Raw genomic sequence first — 26,605 nt, 5'->3', positions numbered from 1 at the left:
TGTTAAAGAGATCAATTGAGATGCATCCATTCTCCTTTCCTTTCAGTTAAAAGCAATGCCATTTTTCCTACCAAAAAGAAATTGCCAGGTGAGTCTTGTGATGTGACTGTTATTTTATTACTTATTTGTATTATTCCTCTCCACAGCTGAACTATGGAAGTCAAATTTGGAGACTTCAGGCATCCATATGTCCTATGCTTTGCTGTGGCAGCTGTTTTTACATTTTATTGGGTGTGGCCATGAAGCACCTCCAAGGGTGTTGTGATACCACCTGCCTTATTCCTGGCACAACTCCTTGAAAGTCCCACTCCATGTTTATGTTCGAATTTATAAGCACAATCGAATAATTTGTGCATAGCTATTTGTGAGCCACTTGCCTCAAACTTTGCTTCTTACAACTCATGTGTCCATGGCCAAACAAGGATAGAACAAGGAGCTAATTTGGGAAAGAATGTCCACTGCTTGATTAATGCCTCCCTTCTTTCCTACAACTTCATTTAACTTGTGTGTGTTTAAAATCTTACAGGCAATAATAAAATAAAGAGAGCAGCAAACTTTCTTGGACATCATATGAAGTGCTAATTTCTTTTTCTGCTCCTAATTGATAAGGATCTCCTAAGGATGACCAGATGATATTCTGTCAAAGATTTCATTCTAATTTGTCTAACAAGGCTCTTGTAGGTCTTTTCCAATATAAACCCATTTAAGTCTTTTCCAATATAAGCCCATTTAATTGGCCATTGCCTTCCCTGGAGGGAATGGCATAATCCTGATCAATCTGTAAGTGCACTAAGAGTTTTTCTTTCTTTTTCATAAAACAAATTAGCCTAGGAACATGTCCATCTGAGTTCAGCTTTATCACTTATTATAATGATGCTTAGCTTTCAATTTTATTTTAGGGAATTAAAATAAAACTAAGTAATGCTTTGAGTAGTACATAATATAGAAAGGATCAGGGGATGGGTTATCTCTTTGATTACATTTTTATTTTAGCTTTTATTGAGTTTTGTAATTATGTTGACACACAGCAATGAATTATACCAGTGAAATGTCATTCATAGGCATATAGGATGTTCCCGTATGTAGTCTACATGCTGTGTCTACATTGTCATGCCTGTGCAGTTGGAGTTGATACCTGTTTTGATGGCTGTACTCTTCTGTATTATCAGGACAAGTTGTTCTTCTTTTAAAATGTATTGTGCAAAAATCAAATGGTTCTATTTCTGCAAAAAAGGAAATACATTGAGAGAGTCAACAAAACACTCTGCTATCAGATCTCTCTCATGACATTTATGGCTTAGTTCAGAGTACTTCTTTACAACAAAGCTGAGGTATCATTTGCCTTCCTGAAAATAAATCCTGGAAACTCTCCTGCAGATTGGTCACCAGTTGACCAGATTGAGAAACAGGCACCTATAGGTCATGATCTTTCAGTTGGTAGATAACATTCAGACTTCTGCAAGAGGAAAGTAATTTTAATGGGAAGGTAGCAACATAAGAATTTCCTTATAAGAGAACCCTGAATAAGTAAGCCTTCACAGTATAACTTCCAGTTTAAGATGAAATAAAAATGTATCAAAATATTCTTCATTCTTTTACTACTCCCTAGAAAATAGTAGGTGATACAGCCAAGTTTCTGTATCTGATACAAATGGCATTCACTTATAAATAAAATGTGTGCTTGCTAGAGAGGGGGGCCTGTATAGCTGAGAGCTGCTATTTACCAAATGGGTGTGCTGAAATCTGTAATCATAAAATAATGCAGCAGTTTCTCTTTGATATATTATGCAGTGATTGCTGTTCTTGAAATTTCAAAGAAAGGGAGATGAGTGATAAAACTCAAAATTACATGGCAAAAATACTGCTGTTAATTTACTAAGGAGGACTAGAAGACCTTAAGAAGTAAGGCTGTTAACCTCTCATATCCTCATTCTTGTGCAACAGGTCTCATTCTTAGCATATGGCTCTTTCCTTTTGCAGTTTTTTTAGTCTTCTGCTAATTGCTCACAATTTTATTTCCTCCTCCTCTAATCTCCTTTTCTTTTTTTCAGCTTAAACTAGAAGTATTCTTGGATATAGCCTGCTCCTATTAAGTATTGTGTGTGATTAATGAGCTCCATACACAAGAAGTTTACATATATGTTCAATCATAAAAGTTTTTTTAACACAAAGTTTGTAACTCTTGTTCTTACAGAACACCGTAAACTGTGAAATCCAAACCTCTGAAAACAAGGAAATGAGAGTTAAGGCATATGTTTACCCAATTTTAACTGTGTTCTCATTCAGCAATAGCCTAATATGTTCATAACATACAAATTCCTACTCCGCCTTTTAAGTATATGCAATAAGGGATGCTTACCCTTGCCCCAGAGTCAAGCATTTAGCTTACTTCAGTTGAAGAATACAGCATTTGCTAAATTTTAAATCCATTTAGACACATGATACATCTAATACTACCCTTTTATGTATGTATTACTAAACCCATACACCACACTCCTCTGCTACCTCACTGCTGAAGGTCTTGAGGTGCACCAGGCAGACAAGGTTCTTTAGGTAAATTTGATATCTTTTATTAGACCAACTCAAATAGTTGGAAAAATATCTTCTTTGCATGCTTTCAGGCACAAACATCCTTCATCAGGCTGAGGAAGCATCTGCAGTTGGTCTGTGCTCTTCCTGGATGGAATGAATAGTAAAGAAGCCAGAGACTGCTATGCAGGGAAGAAAGGCAGTCAGTGACCATGTAAATTAAGGTGTCAAAAGGTGAGAGACAGGTTGGGGATGGTGGGGGGGTGAGGGGAATGAATGCAGCTGGTAAATACTGGAGAGATACCTAGGGTATAAGATGTTGGCAGGTTATAATGTGTCATAAATCTAATGTCTATATTTAATCCATGATTGTTTTTGTATCCAGTAGGTTGATAAAGTGGTTTGTAGGCTTGTCTGTGAAAGGTGTTTTGTAAATTCCCTTTGAGGATTAGAACTGAGAGATTGGAGAGAGAGTGGTTTTCTTGTGAGAAATGTGCCCCCACAGGTAATTGGGTATTTTTGTCTTTGATAGATTTACAGTATGCATTCATTCTGGTACACAGTTGCTGTTTAGCCTCGCCTACATATTGTCCTGAGTTATGGTAATTTAGCAACTTTTGTCATCTTGAACTCTAACCTAGTTACCAACTTTTGCTTCTGTAAATGAGTTATACAGGGCACACAGTGCACTGGATGAGATATATAACTTTTCTGAAGGTGCAGCTGTAATATCTAGGAATGGTGACGGTTCTGCTGTGGGGTGTAGTAATTGTGGGGGTACTGGAGATATGTTGGCAGGCTTTGCATTTCTTGTCATAGCATGGTCTGGATCCATTCGGTGTGTTTTGGGCTGTAGGAAGTTTGCTTCTGGTGATGAGGTTAGCAAGGTCTGGTGCTTGTTTAAAGGATAGGATAGGTGGTTCTAGGAAGATCTCTTTAAGAACTGTGTCATCTTCTAGTATGGGTTGCTAGTGTTTGAGGATTTTCTGTATAGGTTCCAGGGAGGGATGATATGTTATAACCAGTGGTGTGTGATTCTTGGGGGTTTCACTTTTGTGGCTCTTTCAAAAGTGTGATCTATCTCTCTGTAGGAGTGTCCTTATTGAATGAGCCTTTTTGAGATTTGTGAGGTGGCAACAATGCACTGGGTGTTCTCAGTACAACTTTGGTGGTATATGGGGGTTTGGCTGTATATTACAGCTTTCTTGGTGTTCTTAGGGAGTTTGCTGTTCTGTGCAGATTGCTGGTTGAGGTGCACTATGCATACAGCCTATGCTTAGCTCTGGATCTTTAAACGCAGATGATCTTGTGAGGTCCCTTCCAGCCCTAATATGTATGAAACTCTGAAGCTGCTAGTAGAGACAACCAGATGTGGTCTGTGTTTCAAAATCAGTTTTATGTCATGATGGTTATGATCATTTTAAGCACCTGAGAGAGAACATGTGCACCTCTTTCCTTATCCAAGTCCCTCCAAATATTTTCCAGTCTCACTAAATTATTAAATATTTTAGAAACTATTACTGGGTAAAAAGTTTATCCTTGCCATTGTATGCTCCCTTCTTTGTACAGGTATCATAGGTAGCAGCTTAGTGAATGGTTGCATGCTTTCTTGGTTATGTAGCCTGAGATGTAGATTGAACCAGGTTCCTCAAGCTCTCCACGCTTCCCATTCTTCTTGTCCTCCCCTCAAGCTGAGCTCCCCAATTTCTGTCTGGCAAGTCTCCTTGGCCATAGTCCTGGCCCTGCCATGCTGGCCTCCTTCTCCTTACTTCCGTCCATTTTCCCAGCACATGTGACATATACCTTAACTTAGAATTTTCTAGTTGGAAGCTCTTCATGACCTCCAGAGAGCAGGGCTTCTCCAAACGGTGGTTGACATGGAAGCACAGAGAAGTGCACAGAGCTCCCTTTCTGGAGGATCATGGCTTCCAATTCTGGCTCACATAGGGGCAGGGATAAATGCTCTGCACTTTCCCCACTCCTCCCAGAGGATTAAGGCTCCCCTTAGTGTTGGCTCACATAAAGGCAAGAAGAGGAGCTTGAACACACAAAGAAAGGCAGGGACTTCGCAGATTGTGAGTTGCATTGAGTTGTTTCTGGGCATTGGTGAGCAGAGGGCATGAGCAAGTAAGGGATTATTTAGTTGTGGTGTTCTGGGATGCAGCAGAAAAGTTCTTGTAGATATGCCCAAACAATGGAAAACCAGCATAAGTAGAAGCTGCTGGCCTAGGCCCAGTCCTGACTCCATAATATTTTATAGACAAATATTTAGAAGAAGAAATGATGAGTTGGGAACCTTGGATCATAGTTTAGGTCCTGCTGTGGACTTGTGCAGGTTAACTGTTCTGGACTTCATATAATGGAGTATAATCTATATCATGAATATAATTCCACAGAGACATTATACTCTTATTTAACATACACAAAGCATTTTGTCATCCACAGAGAAAATGCTTATAATTGGAAAGAATTACATATAACCACCAGTTACTACCTGCAGGCTACCTCTCCAAAGAGAAATTTATTTAGCCAGCATGTTACAGTTAATCACTGCTATGTTGAAAGGCTGGATCTGCAACAACTTCACTTAATTCAATTAGGAAACTGCTGCTTTATTGAAACAGAAATCTTTCATAGGAAGGAATTGTTTTGCAGAGAAATTTTATTATGAAGATTTTTTAAAAAAATCCAGCTTGGACCCTGCCAAATAATATAGGGATTAGAGCACTCTTCTGGGATGGAAGAAGACAAAGATTCAAGATCCTACTCTCAATTGGGTAGGATAAGAGTTGAACCTGGGTGTTCCACATCTAGAGAAGTGCTCACTGCTGGGTACTACACTCGTGCTTTCTTAATGTCCCCAGTTGGAATTGTTCCATTTTAGCCCAATGACTATTCTGTTAGTTAGAGAGAGTTAGAGGGGCTACTTGTGTAGCATAGGGAATTGCCCTTCGCACCAAGCTAGTCATTTAGGTTGGAGGTTATTGTCTCAGAATTTTAGGAGGTCTTGTTTTCATTTTTCAGACAAATGAAAAAATTGATCTCCAGGAAGTCCTAGTCGTCAAATGTCCTCAAGAATTTGATATCATGGAAATAAGAAATTGGTTAAAAATGCAGCTTGAGTTATGGTAATTCAATAACTTTTGTTGTCTTGAACTCTAATCTAGTTACCAACCTTTGCTTCCGTAAATGAGTTAGTTATTACGGTTCATTTACATTCTTTAGAAAGCATGAGAGTTACATTACAGTACCACTAGTTTGTTCATCCAGTTTTCGGGGGGGCTTTTATAGCTAGATACATAAAATGCGTGTTGCATTATTATTTGTTTTTAGTCACTAAGTGCCTTCTTTTCTTTCCACTGAGGAGTTAAACACTTTTGCTACACACAGCATGGTAAATCTAGCAACTGTGTATAAAGTAGGAATAACCTATTGTGGGCCTCACTTTGCATGTCTCTTACTGTATATGGATATACAACTATTTTTCAGCAGTTTGTGGGTACTCAGCAAATCCCTGCTGCTATTGTCTTTGTTAGTTTTTATATGATACTATACAAACTAATTGTTCACAATCATTGTAGCCATTGATTTTTATAATCTTGATTTACACTTTCACCTGATGTTTCCTGAGTCATTGAAAGTTGAAATCGAAGTCTTCCTTGTTTATGCACATTAATTGTGTGAGCTTTGTTGTTGTTGTTGTTGTTTTGTTGGTTCTTTTGCAATGTTGTATTTAAGCAAGCTTTGTCTACAGCTCTAAGCTGTTTATGTTGACAGATCTGCAGTTGTCTGGGAAGGCTTTCTACTTTGTTTCACTGTAATTGCTAGCAGTGGAAAGATTTCCTTTATAATTAAGGCTATCCAGTGTTTTAATGTGGTCCCCACTCATTGTTCCTGTACTCAATCTTCTGGCTGTGCATGTTCAGAGTTTTAATGTACTAACCATTAGTGAACTCTCTCCTGAAAACAGCCCAAAAGTCATTAAACTGCATCATTGATTGATGTTCTTATGCAATCAATGGATGTCTGCCAGCAAATGCAAATCCAACCTGAAAGAATTCACAGCAGAGAAATCAAGTTCAACATTGTCTGTACTTTTGAGAATCCAAGAATGATGATGATGATTTTAAATATGTATATGGAAACATCTGAAAGACTCCTTTCATAAAGCTGGGAAAGGTTGTCTAAAATACAATACAGGGTTTACTGAGGACAGAAAAAAAATGGTTTACAGCAGCAAGGCACATAAGGAGTCATTGATAATCATATAGCTTAAAAATGAGGGGACATGTAGTACAGAAGAGATCCAGTGCTGTGATTAGAACGTGGATGCATTTTTGCTTTCTGAGTATTTACCTCCACATTTTTGGTGTTTATGTGATTTACCCTGATGAATTGTTTAATGAACCACACTGCAACTGACACAATTATGTGTAATAAAATCCTATGCAGCACTTATTTGGCTGCTTATCTGACACTTATTTGGATGGTAGGTATACACTGTAAAATTCATCTGATGTCCTTTAGCTTTGGAATTTGAAAGCAGAAAATGAAGGAGAAAATTATGGTATCATTATGAAAGTCCCCTTCCTCCCCACCAAGGAACTTTTGAAAAAATGACTTGAGGGCAGTGTGCAGGTAAAGTCAGGTCTTGGGGAGATCTCTTTTTGTTATTGGAATTTGTTTATATGATGAGTTGAAATGCCAGTACCTTCGTCATTGTCTTTTGTGTGCCTGGTAACATTGCTTATTTTCTCCACTCTTTTCAATGCACTGTGATGTCTTTAAAAGTCTGTGGAGTAATCCAGGCTCTCCTGAAATATATGGTAAAACTCCTGTTCACTTCACTTGGGCAAGAAGTTCATGCCACACTTTTTGCTGTTCATTTTCTTAATTTGTGATAGTTTTTGTCTATGCTGCAGATTCCCTAGGACCTATTTTTACTGAATCTGTTGATTTTATTGTACAGAAGGATTTCTACTTGTATGTTCTAATGCTTACAGTTTAACTATGAGGAGTTTTCTGTCATCTGATGAAATTAGTCTGCTCCATTCCTGATATCAGCTGGGGTTATATCCCTAATATCTGAAGATAATCAGTATCGTGAGTGGTAGTGAAGAATAACAGCAAAAGTATGTTGGGTCAGTTCATGAACCTGAAATAAGCTAGGTTACCCAGGCATAACATATTATTTCTAGAGATGCACCAAATGTGACAAAAAAGTATAATCCAGTATCAGTAAACCGTTAGAGGGATTTCAAAGCTATAAGGAATTCATTTGAGGTACCCTCAAAGGCCAACCTATGAAAAGTCCAAATAAACTCAAATATGACTGAGGAAAGAATGGAGTTAGTTGTTATTGATTTAAGCAGATAAGAAAGCAGAACCTGACCCAATCTGAATGTCAGTAGAAAGTCTTTCAGTTCATTTAGGGGTAGTAAACTTCTAAAATCAAATATTATTTTAAGGATGTCCTAATAAAATGTATAGTTTCCCATATAGAATGATCTTTCTTGATTTATACTGTTCGACCAATGGCTTTGTTATAAATCTATATAATATAAACATGATGGTTGTGAAATTAAACAGACCGTTTATTATATAGTCATATATAATAAACATACAGGAAAAAATGCAAGTGCTGTCTTGTCTGGGACTGTTAGGTTTAGAGTAAAGCCACAGAAAACTAATCATTGTCTTTAGTCTCTCTTGCAGTTCAGTTCTGTCTCTCCACAAGATACTCTCTATGGCTAGGGACAGACATTACACATAAACCAGTTTAAGTGATCAGAAATTGGTTTAAAACTGTAACAGAACAGACATTCAGTGCACATAAACCACTTGGAAAATGGCTAAAACCAGTCTGGGATAAACCTGGTTGAATGCAGTATCAGACTTAACTGATTTGGCTCAAACTGGCTTATGCATAGTCTGTCCCAGACATCTTCATGGTTTAAGTTAAATCAGAGTCCCCCAGCATCCTGGCATGCTCTCTGGGCTGGGTGGGGCTCTCTGCTCCACAACAGGGCTAGCCCCTCCCCTCTGCTCCCTGGCTGCAGCTCAGCAGAGACTGCAGGCATCTGCCTGGCTTCCCCTTGCCCCGCTCCCCATTGCCCTCCCCACTCTCTGCTAAGCAGGTATTGTAAGGCAGAGGGGACGGGGCATAGAGACTTCTCAGCATTAGCTAGCTGACCACATGCTGGCTACAGTCCCTGCTGTGGCAGATGGGACAAAGGTGGAATCACCAGGTACAGTAAAAGCTCTGTTATCCAGCATCCCCTGGGAATGAGGGATGCCAGATAACAAAATATGCTGGTTAATTGAGTGGCCTGGGCTGCCACTTCTCCTGCTGCATCTGGGGTGTCCCACCACCCCTTCCACAGCATCGCCGCCCTTCCTGCCATGTTGCCGCCCCTCCTGCCACATCGCCACTCCTCCCACAGGCCCTGCAGGCCCCATAGGATGGGGAGGTGGGTTCTTCACAGCCTGTTATGCCCCCGGGCTGTGGGGGATCAGTAGCACAGGCTGCTTTGCTCTGGGCCATGGGGGCTTGGAGAAACCAGAAGTGCCATGGTGGGCACTTCCAGTTTCACTTTATCTTACAAGCTGGCATGTTGGTTAATTGAGCATTCCGGATTGTAATATGCTAGTTAACAGAACTTTTACTATAGTTGGTAACATCCCTCAGTTGTCTTCTTAATAGTGTGATAAACACTGAGTTATCAATTCCCTGCTGGGCTGGTGAGAAATGGGGGGGGGGAGGGACCCTCCCTAATCAGTGTCCTGCTGGGGTCTGGCCATGCCCCCCTCAGCTCAGCACTGTGAAAGGGAATTAGGGGCTGTTCTATCACTCTTCCAGCTTTTAGTGTGTGCCACTGCAGGCATATGACTTCATTTCTGGGATGTCTGTGTAGTTATAAACTGATTCAGCCTAGCCAGGTTAGATTAACCTGCAAAGTTTGAATCAATTTAGGCTCAGCCTTTTTGAATGTCTGTTCCTAGCCTATAGCAAAAGGAAAGATTGGTCCATGTGCTAGCCAGGTGCAGGTTATTTCTGTTAATGGATTCCAGGAAGCTGATAATCCATTGGTTTTACGTCACTCAAAGAAAAAGCATGTGACAATTGGTCAGGAGCTGGCTTTTCATTAAAATGTGTGAAACAGAAAGGATCAGTCATTTGCTTAAAGATGCTTGACTGAGCAGAGAGAACCTCCAAGCAATTATGTGAATGGACGAGAAAAATCAGTTTTGCTAATGAATTTTAATGGAGAGGTAGATCTGTTAATACTAGGTGCACAGGGACAATTAGTCTTACTAACATATAATGACTGAGGCAGTTTAAAAGACCACTGGCCCGTTATAGTATACCCAGTGGGAATTTAAAGTGTGTTTTATGTAACAAAAAATAACACATGATAGCCATATGTTTATTTATGTTTTTATAGTTGGAAACTTTATTTTAAATTGCATTTTATTTTTTGAACACTGTGCTGTACGTTCTTAGAAAAGCAACTAAAGACAGAGGTTTTTAAAACAATATTATATTTGAATGGTCTAAATAACACAAGACCTATCTAATAATAAGAATGGTTTTCCAGAATCTTTTATCTTGCAAGATATTCACAGCAAGAACAGTGTATCATACTTGTCATATTCGGTACGAGTCCCCTGGCATGCTATAAAAGCTTGATTGCTGCTTTTGCTTGAAGGTATGTTTATAGTAACTGATAAACCTCACAAGAATTGCTTCAGGTAAATTATATTACAAACTGTTATGGGAGCTGTAATTCATTGTAATTAAAGTATTACTGGAAATATGTCTCAGTTCAGCTGTGTGTATACTGGCATATGCCAAATACTGGCCCTGTGCTTGTCTTGGTAATGATAGAAGTTATAGATCTTGTCAAGTTGTGTGGATTATTCAGAACTCTAGGTTATGTTGTCTGAAAATATGATTTCTGTCCAAGTAAAACTTTTGGCTGTTTCTGACATCTTTTATGGATGTTCTTCAACTGGTATAAGCTCAATATGGCCAAAATGGAACTTTTCAAGGTATACCTACATGGCACATAGAGATCTGAGCTAGCTAACCAGCTAGTTGGGTGGAACATCATACTCATGCTATGAAATTAGTTCAGTATCTGAACTAATTCATAGATTCATAGATGCTAGGGTCGGAAGGGACCTCAATGGAACATCGAGTCCGACCCCCTGCATAGGCAGGAAAGAGTGCTAGGTTCAGATGACCCCAGCCAGATGCCCATCCAACCTTCTCTTGAAGACCCCCAGGGTAGGGGAGAGTACCACCACCCTTGGGAGCCCATTTCAGACCTTGGCCACTCTAACTGTGAAGAAGTTCCTCTTAATGTCCAGTCTAAATCTGCTCTCTGCTAGCATGTGGCCATTATGTCCTGTGACCCCGAGGGGTACCTTGGTGAGTAAAGCCTCATCAATTCCCTTCTGCACCCCCATAATGAATTTATAGGCAGCCAAAAGGTCACCTGTCAACCTTCTCTTGCAGAGGCTGAAGGGGTCCAGGTGCCCTAATCTCTCCTTGTAGGGCTTGGCCTGTAAGCCCTTAACCATACAAGTGGCCCTTCTCTGGACCCTCTCCAGGTTGTCCACATCCCTCTTGAAGTGTGATACCGAAAACTGGATGCAGTATTCCAACTGCGGTTTGCCCAGTGCCCGATAGAGGGGAAGTATCACCTCCTTGGTTCTGTTTGTCATGCATCTGCTGATGCATGATAAAGTGCAGTTAGCTTTGCTGATGACTTCATCACACTGACGACTCATGTTCTAGGACTCCGAGATCCCTTTTCACTCCTGTGCTACCTAGCATGTCATTTCCTAGGCAATAGGTGCAGCACTTGGCATTTCTCCTTGTTAAATTGCATTCTACTGTTTTCTGCCTATTTGTTCAACCTGTCCAGGTCTGCCTGTAGTTGTTCCCTGCCCTCCGGTGTGTCAACTTCTCCCCACACTTTTGTATCATCCACAAACTTGGACAGAGTACACTCCCTTGTCCAGATCACTGATGAAGACATTGAAGAGGACCAAGGACCGAGCTCTGCGGGACCCCACTGCCCACATGCTTCCAAGTCGATACTGACCCATCCACAACCGCTCTCTAGGTCTGACCCTCTAGCCAATTTGCCACCCACCAGACTGTGTAATCATCCAAGTCACAGCCTCTTAATTTGTTTACCAGTATGGGGTGGGATACCATATCAAAGGCCTTCTTGAAGTCTAAGTAAACAATATCCACCCCAACTCCTGTGTCTAGGTGTTTTGTAACCTGGTCATAAAAAGAGACTAGATTAGTCAGGCATGATCTACCTGCTATGAACCCGTGCTAGTTTCCCCTCAGCATAATTTTTCCTGCTGGGCTCTCACATATATGAGACTTAATGATCTTTCAAAGACTTTACCAAGGATGGAGGTGAGACTGACTGGCTTATAGTTGCCTGGATCCTCCTTCTTCCCTTTCTTGAAAATAGGGACCACATTGACCCTTTTCCAGCCCTCCGGGACCTGGCCTGTGCACCACAAGTGCTCAAATAGTCTTGCCAGTGGATATGCAGTGACATCAACCAGTGCCTTCAGTACCCTTGGATGGAGCTCATCTGGGCCTGCTGACTTAAAAGCATCCAGTCCTTCCAAGTGACTCTGCAACATCTCAGGGTCAGTGCTTGATAGTCTGGCACCCTGCTGTTGCCTCTCTACAATATCATTGAGAGGCTTGTCTTGCCCCTTGTTTAGGAACACTGAGGCAAAGAACTCATTGAGGAGTTCAGCCTTGTCCCCCCTGTCTGTCACTAATTGCTTTTGCCCATTTGGTAGTAGTTCTATACTGCCCTTGGCCTTCCTTTTACTCCCTATATATCTGAAAACCAAGTTTTTGTTGTCCTTTAATTGGGATGCCATCCTCAGTTCATTCAGAATACTTCGGGTGTCTCTACATGGCAGTACATTGTGTCTCAATCCCAGGCTCTGGTTCTCATGGGGGACTTCAGTCACCCTGACATCTGCTGGGAGGGCAATACAGCAGTGTGAAGGCAATCCAGGAAGGTTTTGGAGAGTACTGGGGACAACACCTGGTGCCAGTGCTGAAGTGACCAACCAGGGGCCATGCTCTTCTTGACCTGCTGCTCACAAACAGGGATGAATTGGTGGGGAATGTAGTTGTGGATGGCACCTTGGGCAGCAGTGACCACAAGTTGATTGAGTTCAGGATCCTGAGTAAAGGAAGGATGGAGAGCAACAGAGTAAGGACCCTGTACTTCAGAAAAGCAGACTTTGATATGTTCAGGGAACTCATCCCCTGGAAAGCCAGTCCAGGGGGAGAGGAATCTAGGAGAGCTGGCTGTACTTGAAAGAAGCCTTACTGAGAGTGCAGGAACAAAGCATCCCAATGTTCAGGGAGACTAGCAAGTATGGCAGAAGACCAGCTTGGCTTGGTAGGGAACTCTTAAGTAAACTAAATCCCAAAAATGAAGGGTATAAGAAGTAGAAACTTGGACAAATAATTAGGGAGGAGTATAAGAGCATTGCTCGGGCATGCAGGGATGATGTCAGGAAGGCCAAAATGCAACTGGAGTTGCAGCTAGCAAGGGATATGAAGGGTTTCTATAAGTATGTTGTTAGCAAGAGGAGGATCAGGGAAATGTGGGTCCCTTAATGAATGGGGGAGACTATCTTGTGAAAGAGGATGCAGAAAAGGCTGAAATGCTCAGTGCCTTTTTTCCTTCAGTTTTCACAGGCAAGGTCAGCTTCCAGACTACTGCACTGGTAAGCACAGTTTGGGGAGGAGATGAGCAGCCCTCAGTGGTGAAAGAACAGGTTAGGGACTATTTAGAAAAGCTGAACATGTACAAGTCCATGGTGCCAGATGGAATGCACCTGAGGTGCTGAGGGAGTTGGCTACGTGACTGCAGAACACCTGGCTATCATCTTTGGAAACTCATGATGGTGAGGAGGTAGGTCCCAGATGATTGGGAAAGGGCAAACATAGTGCCTATATTTAAGAAAGGGAAAAAGGATGATCCAGGGAGCTACAGACCAGTTAGCCTCACATCAGTCCCTGAAAAAAGCATGGAGATCCTCAAGGAATTAATTTCTAAACACTTGGAGGGGAACAAGATGATTAGGAACAGTCAGCATGGATTCATCAAGGGCAAATCATGCCTGACCAACCTGATTGCCTTCTATGATTAGGTGACTGTCTCTGTGGATGCAGGGAGAGTGGTGGGTTTGGTATATGTTGATTTTAGCAAGGCTTTTGATACAGTCTTCCACAACGCTTTTCCAGGCAAGCCAAGGAAATATGGGCTGGATGAATGGACTATAAGGTGGATAGAAAATTGGCTAAAACATGCGACTCAGAGGGTAGTGGTCAATGACTTGATGTCTAGTTGGCAACTGGTATCAAGTGGAGTGCCGTATGGGTCAGTTCTGGGGCCGGTTTTGTTCAATGTCTTCATCAATGACCTGGAAGATGACATAGAGTGCACCCTCAGCAAGTTTGCAGGGGATGTCAAGCTGGGTGGAGTGAAAGTGACCTAGACAAATTGGAGGTGTGGGCCAAAAGCAATCTCATGAGGTTAAACAAAGGCAAGTGCAAAAGCCCTGCACTAAGGATGAAATAATCCCATGCACCAGCACAAGCTGGGAGCTGACTGGCTGGGCAGCAGTTCTGTAGAAAAGTTCCTGGGGGTTACAGTGGACGATAAGCTGAATATGAACCTGCAGTGTGCCTTTTTTGCCAAGAAGGCTAATGGCATACTGGGCTGCATTAGTAGGTGTGTTGCCAGTAGGTCAAGGGAAGTGATTCTTCCCCTATATTCAGCACTGGTGAGGCCACATCTGGAGTACTGTGTTCAGTTTTGGGCCCCCTCACTACAGAAAGGATGTGGACAAATTGAGAGAGTCCAGCAGAGGGCAATGAAAGTGGTAAGGGGCTGGGGCATATGACTTCTGAGGAGAGGCTGAGGGAACTGGGCTTATTTAGTCTAGAAAAGAGAAGACTGAAAAGGTATTTAATAGCAGCCTTCACCAACCTGGAAGCGGGTTTAAAAGAGGATGTAGCTACGCTGTTTTCAGTGGTGGCAGATGTCAGAACAAGGAGCCACAGTCTCATGTTGCAGCAAGGGAAGTTTATTTATATATATATATAGGAAGAATTTTCTTACTAGGAAGTTAGTAAAACACGGGAATGGGTTACCCAGAGAGGTGATGGAATCTTCATCCTTAGAGGTTTTCAACACCCGGCTGGACAAAGCTTTGGCTTGGATGATCTAGTTTGGGATAGTCCTGTTTTGAGTGGGGAGTTGGACAAGATGACCTCCTGAAGTCCCTTCCAACCCTAATTTTCTATGATTCTCTGGACTTGTTTTTTCCAAACTTCCCCTCCTTTCTCAGTTCCAGGAGACAATACTATCAGGCACCCTGTCTTCCAGATTCTAGAACTTTGGTATCTTTAATTCAGTCCCTTCTTTAGATTCAGCTACATCTCATCCCCACTTTGTTGAATATATATCAGATCTTCCTCCTTGCATCAAACACCAAAAGCTGTTTTCATGGCTAAGTGACATATTCTTCTAATTACTACCATCTTTGCTTTTCTGTTTAGATGTCTACTCCTGTCATTGTTGTCAGCAGTCCCTCAAAGTCAAGGATGACATCCATCAGGCTTGATGAGTCCTCAGGTGATTGAGGAGCCTGATTTTGGATATGCACATTCTTCAGTAATGGGGGCATGTTGTTGTGCAGGGGAGTTGGATTTGCAGATCTGGGTTGGCCTCCTTCTCCTTCCTCCGCAACTGCTGTTCTGCCTCAGTATTGAGTCATTGGGCCTCAAAGTTGTACACGCCTTTGTGGACCAGGTGGTACCACACCAAACTGTCAGCAGCTTGCTCCTCCCAGCTGTTGGTGTCAATGCCTTCATGCTTGAGGGTGACCTTGAGTGTGTCTTTGTACCATTTCCTTTGGCCGCTCTTTGAGCATTGGCCAGAGGAGAGCTGGGAAAAGAGAATCTGGTGAGGGACATTGTTCTTGGACATCTGGATGCAGTTGCCCATCCATCAGAGTTGTTTTCGTAAGAGCAAGGCTTTGATGCTGGTGGATGCAGCTTCCTGGATGATGCTTGTGCTTGTCCAGCAGTCCTCCCACTTGATCCTCAGGATTTAAGACAAGCACCACTGATGAAAGCTCTTGGGGGTCTTAATGTGACATTGGTAGATAGTCCAGCTTTCACTACAGTAGAGGAGGGTGGTCAGCACAGCAGCCTTGTAAACCAAGACCTTTGTTGACTTCTGAAGGTCACTCTTTTCAAAGGCACATTGTTGCAGCTTGAAAAAGGTGGCATTGGTGCAGTTGACCCAGTGCTGGACTTCTTCATTGATGGTAGCCTGTTGAGAGAGGTGGCTGCCGAGATATGGAAAGTGCTCCACATACTCCAGAGCCTCCCTGTCTATGTAGATAGCATGAGGGATGTTCAGCTGGCCTGGGGAGGGTAGGTGGAGACCCTTCATCTTCACAATGTTCAAGGATAGGCCAAGTCTTTTATATGAAGCATTGAAGAAAACTAAGGTCACTTGAACCTTATAGGCTCGGCAGTGCTACACTGGCTAGCGTTACGGAAGAAGGAGACCTGGGGGTCATCATTGACCACGAGATGAACATGAGCCTGCAATGTGATGCTGCAGCTAGTAAAGCAACCAAAATGCTGGCTTGCATCCATACATACTTCTCAAGCAAATCCCGGGATGTCTTTCTCTGCTTTTAATCAGCCTTGGTGAGGCCGCAGCTGGAGTACTGCGTCCAGTTTTGGACTTCACAATTCAAAAAGGATGTGGAGAAGCTTGAGAGAGTGCAGAGGAGAGCCACATGCACGATCAGAAGTAAGGGAAACAGATCTTACGATGACAGGCTGAGAGCCAAGGGGTTCTTTAGCCTGGAAAAGCACAGGCTCAGGGGTGATCTGATGGCCATTTATAAGTTTATCAGGGGTGACCACCAGGATCTGGGGGAACGTTTGTTCACCAGAGTGCCCCAAGGGATGATAAGGTCAACGGTCATAAACTACTACAAGACCATTTCAGGCTGGACATAAGGAAGAATTTCTTTACAGTCTGAGCCCCCAAGGTCTGGAACAGCCTGCCATCGGAGGTGGCTCAAGCACCTACATTGAACACCTTGAAGAGCAAACTGGATGCATATCTTGCTGGGATCCTATGAACCCAGCTGCCCTTTGGGTGGGGGGCTGGACTCGATCTTCTGAGGTCCCTTCCAGCCCTAATGGCTATAAAATCTATGAACATCCTGTACAGAGTGAGCCATAATGCAGCAATCATCCACAAACTGATGGTCCTGGATGTCCTTGGTGGTGAGTTTCATTTTTGCCTGGGAGTGCCCAAGATTGAAAAGCTTCCCATCCAGTCAATATTGGATACTGACACCAGATGGTAGATCATCTCAGGTGAGGTGGATGATCATGGTCAGGTGGGTGGTGAAAAGGGTGGGGATGATCACACAACCTTGTTTGACTCTGGTCCAGATGCAGAAGGTGTCGGTTTCAGATCTTCCACTCAGGACAGTGACTGTCATATCTTCATACAGGATCCTCAGCATGGTGACACACTTCAGTGGGCAGCCAAGGCATTGGAGGATGGTTCACAGAGCTTCACAATTTAAGGAATCTAATACCTTGGTCAGAGCAATGAAGGTGAGAAACAGTTTTTGACTTTGCTCTTGACATTTTTCTTGGATCTGCCTGGCAATGAAAACTGTGTCTGCAATGTCCAGGGATGGTCAGAAGCCACACTGGGCTTCCAGAAAGATCTCCTCAGTGATGGAACACAGGCAGTTCAGGAGGTTGCGGGCCAGGATAGTCAGGATCTTACCTGCAATGGACAGGAGGGAAATCCCCCTGTAGCTCCCACTGGCAGATTTGTCCCCCTTCTTGGAGGTGATCACAATGGTTGCATTGTTGAGATCCCTGGGGGTGTTCTCCTCATCCCAAAGGTGGAGGATAAGCTGGTGGAGTCATGATGTGAGCCAGAAGCTGCCAGCATGGTAGACCCCTGTGGGTATACCATCTGTCTCACAGGATTTGTTGGTTTTCATCTGTTGGATGGCCCGCTTTAGCTCTCTGATGGTTGGTGGATTGCCAAGGGAATCCACCACAGGGTGTTGTGTGATGGCTTGGAGGGTCTCCTCTTCTAAGGTGGACTCTCGGTTAAGGAGGAGTTCAAAATGCTCCTTCCAAAACAGACAGATGGTGTCATCATCCTTGAGGAGCTGGGAGCCATCCTGTGATGGAGCAGGGTCCATAGGCTGTCTTGGTAGCCTGGAAGAAGTTAAGCATGTCATGCTGATCAGTGTAGCCCTGGATCATGCATGCCTCTTCCACCCACCAGTTGTTCTTTGTCTTGGATGCATTGCTGGACCTCAGCCTTCAGGTGGTGGTACACTGCTGTCTTTTGCCGAGTTCATGGATGGTTTTGCCAGGCGATGAAGGCTACACACTTCTACTTGAGGAGATGGCGACTTTGAGTGTTATTGGTGTTGAACCAGTCCTGGTTCTGTCACGATGCAAACCCAATTGTTTGGGCACAGGTATCTTGGACAGTGGACTTGAGTTTCTCCCAGTGTGCCTGGATAGTTATGTCTTTAGTAATAGGGACGTGCTCCACTGCACTATACAACTGGGCCTGGAACTCATGCCACTGTCCAGGGTGCTTCAGAGCTGTGATGTTCAGCTATCTCTGGGCAGCCTTCTGGGTCTTCTGGTGTCTTGGCCCCAGTAAGGTGTTCATCCCTGAGCTCACAAGTTGCCAGTCTGTCCAGCAGTCTTCAGATCCCTTCATGGCCCTCATGACAAGCACGTCCCTCATGTCTCTACCTTGGATGAAGATGTAGTTTAAGAGTTGCCAGTGCTCTAACCTTGGATGCCTCATGTGGTCTTGAGTCGGTCTTTCTGGCAGAAGATGGTGTTCATCATGATCAGGCCATGTTGGGCACATTTGGTCAGGACAGGATACCATTGGCATTGGCCTTCTGCATGCCACTCTTGTCAATAGTTCTGCTCCCAATTTTGTGGTCATGTCCAACCTGGGCGTTGAAGTTGCTTAGGAGAATGACCTTCTCCCTGGGGATGGAGGCAAGGGTGTTGTTGAGTTTGGAGTAGAACCTTTCAATCAGAATTCAGAGTTGCAGCATATATATTGATGATATTGGCACATTGGTTTTGGCTGAGGTGCAGGGGAAGGGTTATCAGTCTTTCATTTACACCCAAAAGGAGTTTGAGAAGCCTGTCAGTGATCTTGTTCCTGATGGCAAACCTGACTCCATGGATACGGGTGTCATGGTCTGGTTTCCCTTTCCAGAAGAAGGTGTACCCTCCACTGACCTCCCTCAGCTGTCCCTCCCTGGTGAGCTGGGTTTCACTGAGTGCAGTAATGTTGATGTTATGCCTTGTTAGCTCCTGAGCCACAATGGCAGTTCATCTTTCGGGGTGATTGCTTTTTGGGTTCTCGATGAGTGTTCTCAAATTCCAGGTTCTGAAATTTAGCTTTTCCTTATTTTGACTGCAGGAATTGTGATCCTGCTGGGTGTGGTTTCCCAGCCAGGAGAGATGGGACGCCTATTTTTGGGTCACCTTTTCCACACCCCTCCACATCGGAGTGAACAGGGGGTATCCTAAAAAGGACACCTCAGTTGTGGATGCAGCTGCCGAAGAACACCCGTGTCCCAACACAGGTGCCTGATGACCATCACGCATCCACGGCCTGTGTAGATTCTTGGCTAGGGGTCTCCAGGTATCACAGCCCTGCCCCTGTCACCAATCCTGCATCACCACAGGGCTTTTGGACTTGATGGAAGCCTGCGTATGGCATGTTTAGTGTGGGGACTACAGTATGCAGTTAGGCCCACAGTCTTGGTGGTTGGTGGTTGTGTTCAGTGGCTTGGTGAACCATGATGACTGGGGCCACTTCTCCACTGCAGCCTCCTTCTGCCTTCACAGCCATTGGGGATGCAGCCTTCCTCCGCCTGCTCTGCCATTCGTAGATTCATAGATGTTAGGGTCAGAAGGGACCTCAAAGGATCATCGAGTCCAAGCCCCTGCCCTGGGCGGGAAAGAGCACTGGGGTCAGATGACCCCAGCTAGGAGCTTGTCCAGTCTCCTCTTAAAGACCCCCAAGGTAGGGAAGAGCACCACTTCCTTTGGAAGCCCATTCCAGATTCTGGCAGCGCTTACTGTGAAGAAGTTCTTCCTGATATCCAACCTAAATCTGTTCTCTAAATCAATTTGTGGCTATTGTTCCTAGTTACTCCAGGGGGTGCCCTCATAAATAGAGCATCTTCTATTCCCTGCTGCCCTCCCCTGATGATGAATGTATAGGCAGCCACAAGATCACTTCTCAGCCTTCTCTTGCAAAGGCTGAAGAGATCTAGGTCCCTCAGTCTCTGCTCATAGGGCCTTGCCTGCAGGCCTCTGACCATATGAGTGGCCTTCCTCTGAACCCTCTCAAGATTCTTCACATCCCTCTTGAAGTGCGGCACCCAGAATTGGATGCACTACTCCAACAGCCTGACCAGTGCTGCATAGAGGGGAAGCATCACCTTCATGGACCTGTTCGTCATGCTAATGCATGTTAAAGTGCGGTTAGTGTTGTTGATCACTTCAAGATAAACACGAGTTGTCAATGTGATGAAGTCATAGTTGACTCCAAGATCCCTGTCTGCTGCTGTGCTGCTGAGAAGGTCATCCTGCAGCCTGTAAGTGTGTTGGTGCTTCTTTTTTGCCCTGGTGCAGCACTTTGCACATGTTTTTGTTGAATGGCATCCTGTTTCATTCTGCCTATTTTTCTAACCTGTCCAAATCCATTTGGATCTGTTCCATACCCTCAGCTGTATTAACTTTGCCCCATAATTTGGTATCATCTCTGAACTTGGACAGGGTGCTCTCCATGCCCTCGTCCAAGTCACTGATGAAGATATTGAATAGCATTGGTCCGAAAACCGAGCCTTGTGGGACTCCACTGCCCACATCTTTCCAGGTCAATATGGATCCATCTATCAACACTCTCTGGGTTCGACCCCTAAACCAATTTGCCACCCACCTGACCGTGTAATCATTTACATCAGAGCCTGTCAGTTTATTTATGAGAATGGAATGCGATACCATATCGAAGGCCTTCTTAAAGTCTATGTCGATGACATCTACTTCAACTACTGCATTTTGTGACCTGGTCATAAAAAGAAACAAGGTTAGTCAGGCAGAATCTACCTGCAATGAACCCAGGCTAATTTCCTTTCAGCATTATTTCCCTGTTTGGGCTCCCACAAATGTGATCCTTAATGATTTTTTTCCAGAGTTTTCCCAAGGATAGAGGTGAGGCTAACTGGCCTATAGTTTCCTCGTTCTTGTCTCCTCCCCTTCTTGAAAATAGGGACCAGACTCGTCCTTTTCCAGTCCTCTACAACCTGATCAGAGTACCATGAGTGCTCAAACAGCTGTGCCAGCGGCTCTGCTATGACACTGGTCAATTCCTTCAACACCCTTGGATGAATTTCATTCAGGTCCACTGATTTTGAACACATCCAGCCCCTTGAAGTGTCCCTTCACTAAGTCTGTGTAACAGTTGGTAAACTGGTGTCCCTCCTGTGTCTTTCTATGATACAATTGGGAGATTTGTCTTCGCCTGTGTCTAGAAATACAGATGCAAAGAATTCATTGAAGAGCTCAGCTTTCTTCCCCCTCTGTCACCAATTGCCCTAGCTTGTTCTGTAGAGGTCCTATGCTATCCTGTGCCTTCCTTTTGCTCCCTATATACCTGAAGAAGAACTTCTTGTTGTCCTTAATTTTTGTCACCAGCTTAAGTTCTAATCCTGCTTTGGCCTTCCTAACTGATTCCCTGCAAGTGTGAGCCAGGGAGGTATACTCCTCCTTGGTAGCTACCCCCTGTTTCCACAGCCTGTATACCTCTTTATTTGCCTTTTAGGCTTTCCTGGGCTTGTCTGTTTAGACAAGAGGGCTTCTTGGCCCCTTTGCCCCTTTTTATGCACAATGGGATTGTCTCCTTCTGTGGCCAGGGCTCGTTCACTTGAGGAACAGCCACCTTTCCTGGACCCTCATTTTGCCAATGCTGTTGAGCTTTAACATCTCACTAACTAATCTCCTGAGCACACTGAAGTTAGCTTTTCTGAAGTCTAGCACTTCAGCCCTGCTGGTTAGTTTACCCACCTTCACTGGATAGCGAATTCAATCAATTCACTATCCAGTATCCCCTAGGTTACCTTGTACCTGCAGATTCCCCACCAGGTCAGCTAACACCAAGTCCTGTAGCTAACACCAAGTCCAGCAAGCCATTCCCCCTAGTGGGATTGTATACCTCTTGCATTGAGGACTTTTTGGATCATTCTTTGTCTGGAACCCCGCCTCGATCTTACTGCTATGGATGGCTCTACGAGAAGCGTGAGCTCCACATAGCATTGGTCTCAGGGTCATTGGAACACACAAGGCTCTCCACCATGACAAGGTGATGATCCTGGGAGAGGCTACTCCTGTATCTTCTATTAGTCATAGCAGATGTGATTGCCCATTTGCCATTTTCCAACCTACACCTCCACTACCCCCACCAGCAATCTCTTATAGCTCAAAAGAGCTCCTGTAACCATCCACAAAACATCAATCCCTCTTTAAAACTTCTTTTCTGGTGCCCATGGAAGTCTCTGCACTGGTTGTACAAGTGCGAACTCCACTTATCAGAGTTTATATTCACTTCATTATTTTGTCCTTTCCTATCTGTTGATGTCTCCATTGTTTTCCTTATGAAAGTCTCATACTTAAACTGTCATCTTTTCATGACAAGCAGGGATCCAGGTTTTCCATTTCCTGCGTAAAAATGGAGAAAACCATGGATTTCTCCTTTTTTATCAGAGAAAATGTGGATTTCTCTTTTTAGCAGAGAAACCTGCAGATTCACTGTTTTGCAGAGCTCTGCAGGATGGTTGAGCTCCAGCCTGCAAGAGTTGTTTGCAAACAGGGCAGAAAACCCCCAGCCCTGTCCAGAGGGTGAGGGGGAGGGGAAGGGGAAAAGGGAGGGCCTGAGGCTCTCAGTCACCCAAGGTTTGACTGGGCTCAGCTCAGCCTCACTCTTCGCTCCTGGAGCCTGTGCAGTAAGTGGAGCTTGCGGGGGGCTGGGGGCCAGAAGCCCCTCTGGCAGGGCTGGGGGGTTGTGGACCATGGCTGAGGGCACCAGCAGAGCTGGGGGGGAGCCCGCCCCACCCCTGCCCCCGCCCGAGCATGCAGAACAGTGGGGGAGCTGGATGCATGCTGCTTCTGCTGCAGCTGCCTGCTGTTGAGGGCAGGGAGCTGCAGACTTGAGTCCCTCACCCCATAGCTCTGGCAGCTGGGGCCCCCTCCAGCAGGGTGGGGGGGCAGGGGCCATGGATGGGGGGGCAAGAGTCATTAGTAGAGTGGGGGGTCTTTTGTGGGGGCAAGTGAGGGGCACCAGCAGGGCTCATGGGGGGGGGATTTTGGGGGACGTGAGGGGCACGAGCAGGGCTGTGGGGGGCTTTTAATTTTAATAATGGGTTTTAGGGTTTTTATCAGAGATTTTGTGATTTTTTTTTTTTTGTCAGAGAATATGTGGTTTTTCTATCAAAGAAAACCAGGATCCCTGATGATAAGGATGACTTCATTGTAATGTACTGTATTTACCTAAAACCAAGATAACTATACATTTAAGATGTCTTAAATTTGTGTCCTGTTGCCACCATTACTCTAGCAGGGAAAGCAGCATCAGCAGGGCAAGTGGTGGAGATGGTGGTGGTGGTGGGGGCAAATGGCGGGGGGTCAGGCAGCCTGACCCTGGACCCTTGCACCCCCGCACCCAGCTACCTGCTCCCCCTCCAGCACCACATGCTGAACTCCTGGGTGGCTCCTTGCTGGGTCCCTCACTGGTCTCTGGTTGCATGCTGGGTCCTGAGCTGCTCCCTGTTTCTGCTCTGATTCCCCTAATCCTCCCTGGCTCAGCAAGGGGCCAAGGGACAGTGTGGATGAATGTGCAGCTAGAGAACGAGGGGATCTGCACAGAGCCAGGGAATGGCAAAGCAGTCAACACAGAGCCAGAGAGCAGTGCAGGATCTAGCATTGGTTCCTTGGTCACCCTGGCTCCCAGCTGGGTCCTGCACTGTTTCTTGACTCCCTGCTGAGCCAGGAAGTAGTGGGGGAATCTGCTCAGACTCAGAGAATGACAGAGGATCCAACACTGATTTCCTGAATGCTCTATGGCTGCCTTCTGTGTCTTGCTGCTTCTTGGCTCTGTGCTGATATCCTGGCCAATATCTGCCTCCCTGATGGTTCCTGAACTGCTCCCTGTTGACCCAGGGGGGAGTGGGGGTATCAGCACTGGGTCTTGTGCTGTTCTGTGGCTCCGGGCTAATTCCTTCACCATTCCCTGGTTCAGTAGGGAGCCAGAGAGTGGGAACAGAATCAGAATGAAGCCAGGGTGCAGCACAGGACCCACTGATGCTTCCAGCTACTCTGTTGTAAGACAAGGCTTTGTTTTCCCCATGATGAATGGGAATAAAAAACTCATCTTGGAACTGAGTAAAGATGGTACATTTGCAGTTTACACTAATATGACAGCTGATGTAGCATCTGAAGGCTTTGGAGTAGCTTTGATACTTTAGGAATCTTTTAAAATGTTTCTTTTATCAGACAGGCTGGGAAGAACATTTTAATTGTTTAAAATGTTGCTCATACTACAAAAAGGGGTCAAGGGAATGAATGATAAAAGTATCGTTGTTTAAAAAGCTGAAAGTCATTTTTTTGTAATTATTTTTGTAATCAATTTGATAGTGAAAATATATCCCTGGAGATAATTCACAGTAACTTTAAACTAACCTTACATCATGATTTCACAACTTTAATCTAGCTAAAGATCTTGCAGTATTTTTTTCATTCTATGGATCAAATGTTCAAAAGGGGTTTTCATTTGTACACTGAAATCTACCTTATTCATCCAATTACTGTGAAGAAATATACTTTGACAACTTGGTGATTCTACTCCCTCAGCATCTTAAGAGTTGTTATATCACAATCCAGCTAAACGTTAGATGTTTAGAAAAAGGCTTTTTCAAGGAAACTATCTACATACAGTTGATGGCTTGGTATCTAAAATAAGCATATTTCTCTTACTTGGTAAAAATGCTGTATCTTTTCATAATTTTTCAGATAACATTCTGTCCTGAGTATCTCTTGACCCTTGTTTCAAAATTTTAATATAACTCTAGATTAATCTTTTTCAGTGATTTATTTTGAACTTCAGTGATCAGTGTTACAACTATGGAGAAAGCTGTTTGGTTTTAGGCAACATTTGGGAGAGAAACATTGGAACATCTTCCTAGATTTACTGAGGGACCCTTCTGAAGATTACTAGAACCAGCATCTAGCATTCAGACTTCTTTGTGAAGCAATGGGCTGCTGCTGGTGGGTCAGACAGAGTATATTGACTACTTGGTTGCTATACTGCCCATTTTACTAGTTTTTGGGGGAGGAGTCCTAGATCTTTAACCAAAAAAATCACTATTTTTTCTTGAATGTGCTTGAATTACAGTCAAACCATTAGTCAAATACAGGCTATGGAATGATTAGCTAGGCAGGAATAGCTGCAGAGAAGGACCTCGGGGTTATAGTAAACTATAAGCTGAATATGAGCTAACAGCAGGCTCTTGTTGCAAGAAAGACCAACAGTATACTGAGTTGTATTAAACTGCCAATCAAGGGAAGTGATTCTTCCACTCTACTTGGCGCTGATGAGGCCTCACCAGTTTTGTTTCCTATACTCCAACAGTGACGTGGATGCTTTGGACAGAATCCAGTAGAGAGCAACAAAATTATTTTGAGGCCTAGGAAGCAAGACGTTTATGAAAAGAAGCAGAAAGACTGAAGGGGGATTTGACAAGACTTCAAATACCTGAAGATGTGATTGAGATTGGCTTTTCTCGTAGAGGACAGGACTCAGAGCACTAGCCTCAAGATGCAGTAGAGGAAATTTAGGTTGGAGATTTTGGAAGAACTTTCTGATTATGAGGATGGTCAAGTCTTGGAACAGACCACCTAGAGGAGTTGTGGAAGCTCCATCCCTGGAAATTTTAAAGAGCAGGTTGAACAGGCTCCTGGTTGGGATGGTTTAATCAGGGATGATCCTTCTTTGAGGAGGGGACTGAACAGGATGACCTTGTAAAGTTCCTTCCAGGCCTATTTTCCTGTGATGAGAGTGTATAACTATTATTACTTTTACAAACTGGAACATTTTTTCCTATCAACATAACTATTGTTGTTATGATTCATGTTTCCTGGGCTGTTTGAGTCCTACTAGAGGGTAGAGCATATTCTTATTCTTTTGGCGTCTCAGCACCACTGTGCAACATACTAGGAATTACTTCAGTTCATGATTACCATCATTGATGCCAGGAGCTCTATTTACAGAATAATGTACTGCCCAACCTGAATAAAAGAGCAGGATCTGGTACTAAGAGACATACTGAAGGTTTAAATACTTTTAAAGAAGATGTATTGAAAATGTATCTTTTATACAGCCTGTAACTTCAGATATATAACAGTCTCATTATTATATACTGTCTTTGTATTTTTGCATTTTTTGTTTTTCTTTTTAAATAATAAAAGAATAAGAAGAGAGAACCTATTAAATTTTCTGCATGAATTTAGTGCTCATAATCTTATGCACAGGTATTCATATGCAAAGTGGAAACTTTGGTTACTAATTTCTTATGACCATTAAAAAGAAATTCTTAGGTGATCTGTTTGAGGGAGGTGCATGATGATCACTATAGTTTCATAGTTTCTAGGGTCAGAAGGGACCTGAACAGATCATCAAGTCCAAGCCCCCCCCCTTCATATATACGAAAGTGTTTTTAGACCCTTCATTGGCAGAGTGCAGGTCAGCAAGCTCACACCAATACTGTTAGTTTTTGATTGGTGTTAAAGTAAATGTCATAATCCTCTATCAGTTTCTTTGACTCAAGGATTACTTTCAGGTGT

The 26,605-nt window shown here is 43.7% G+C and overlaps 1 long non-coding RNA gene across 1 annotated transcript in view; it reads left to right on the top strand.

Moving 5' to 3' along the window:
• The window catches only part of LOC149867581 (uncharacterized), a 94,679-nt gene extending 68,549 nt beyond the window's left edge, over positions 1-26,130 (top strand). The window contains exon 3 of the long non-coding RNA XR_016441639.1: positions 25,395-26,130. This is a non-coding gene — a long non-coding RNA (uncharacterized LOC149867581). The remainder of the gene's footprint in view (positions 1-25,394) is intronic.
• The last annotated feature ends 475 nt before the right edge of the window (positions 26,131-26,605 follow it).

Source organism: Crocodylus siamensis, chromosome 4 (assembly GCF_052110815.1).
Source record: "Crocodylus siamensis isolate JL-2025a chromosome 4, ASM5211081v1, whole genome shotgun sequence".
In the NCBI taxonomy this organism is placed as follows: Eukaryota; Metazoa; Chordata; order Crocodylia; family Crocodylidae; genus Crocodylus; species Crocodylus siamensis.
The sequence above is the reverse complement of the archived record's forward strand: the minus strand, read 5'-3'. Positions and strand labels throughout refer to the sequence as shown.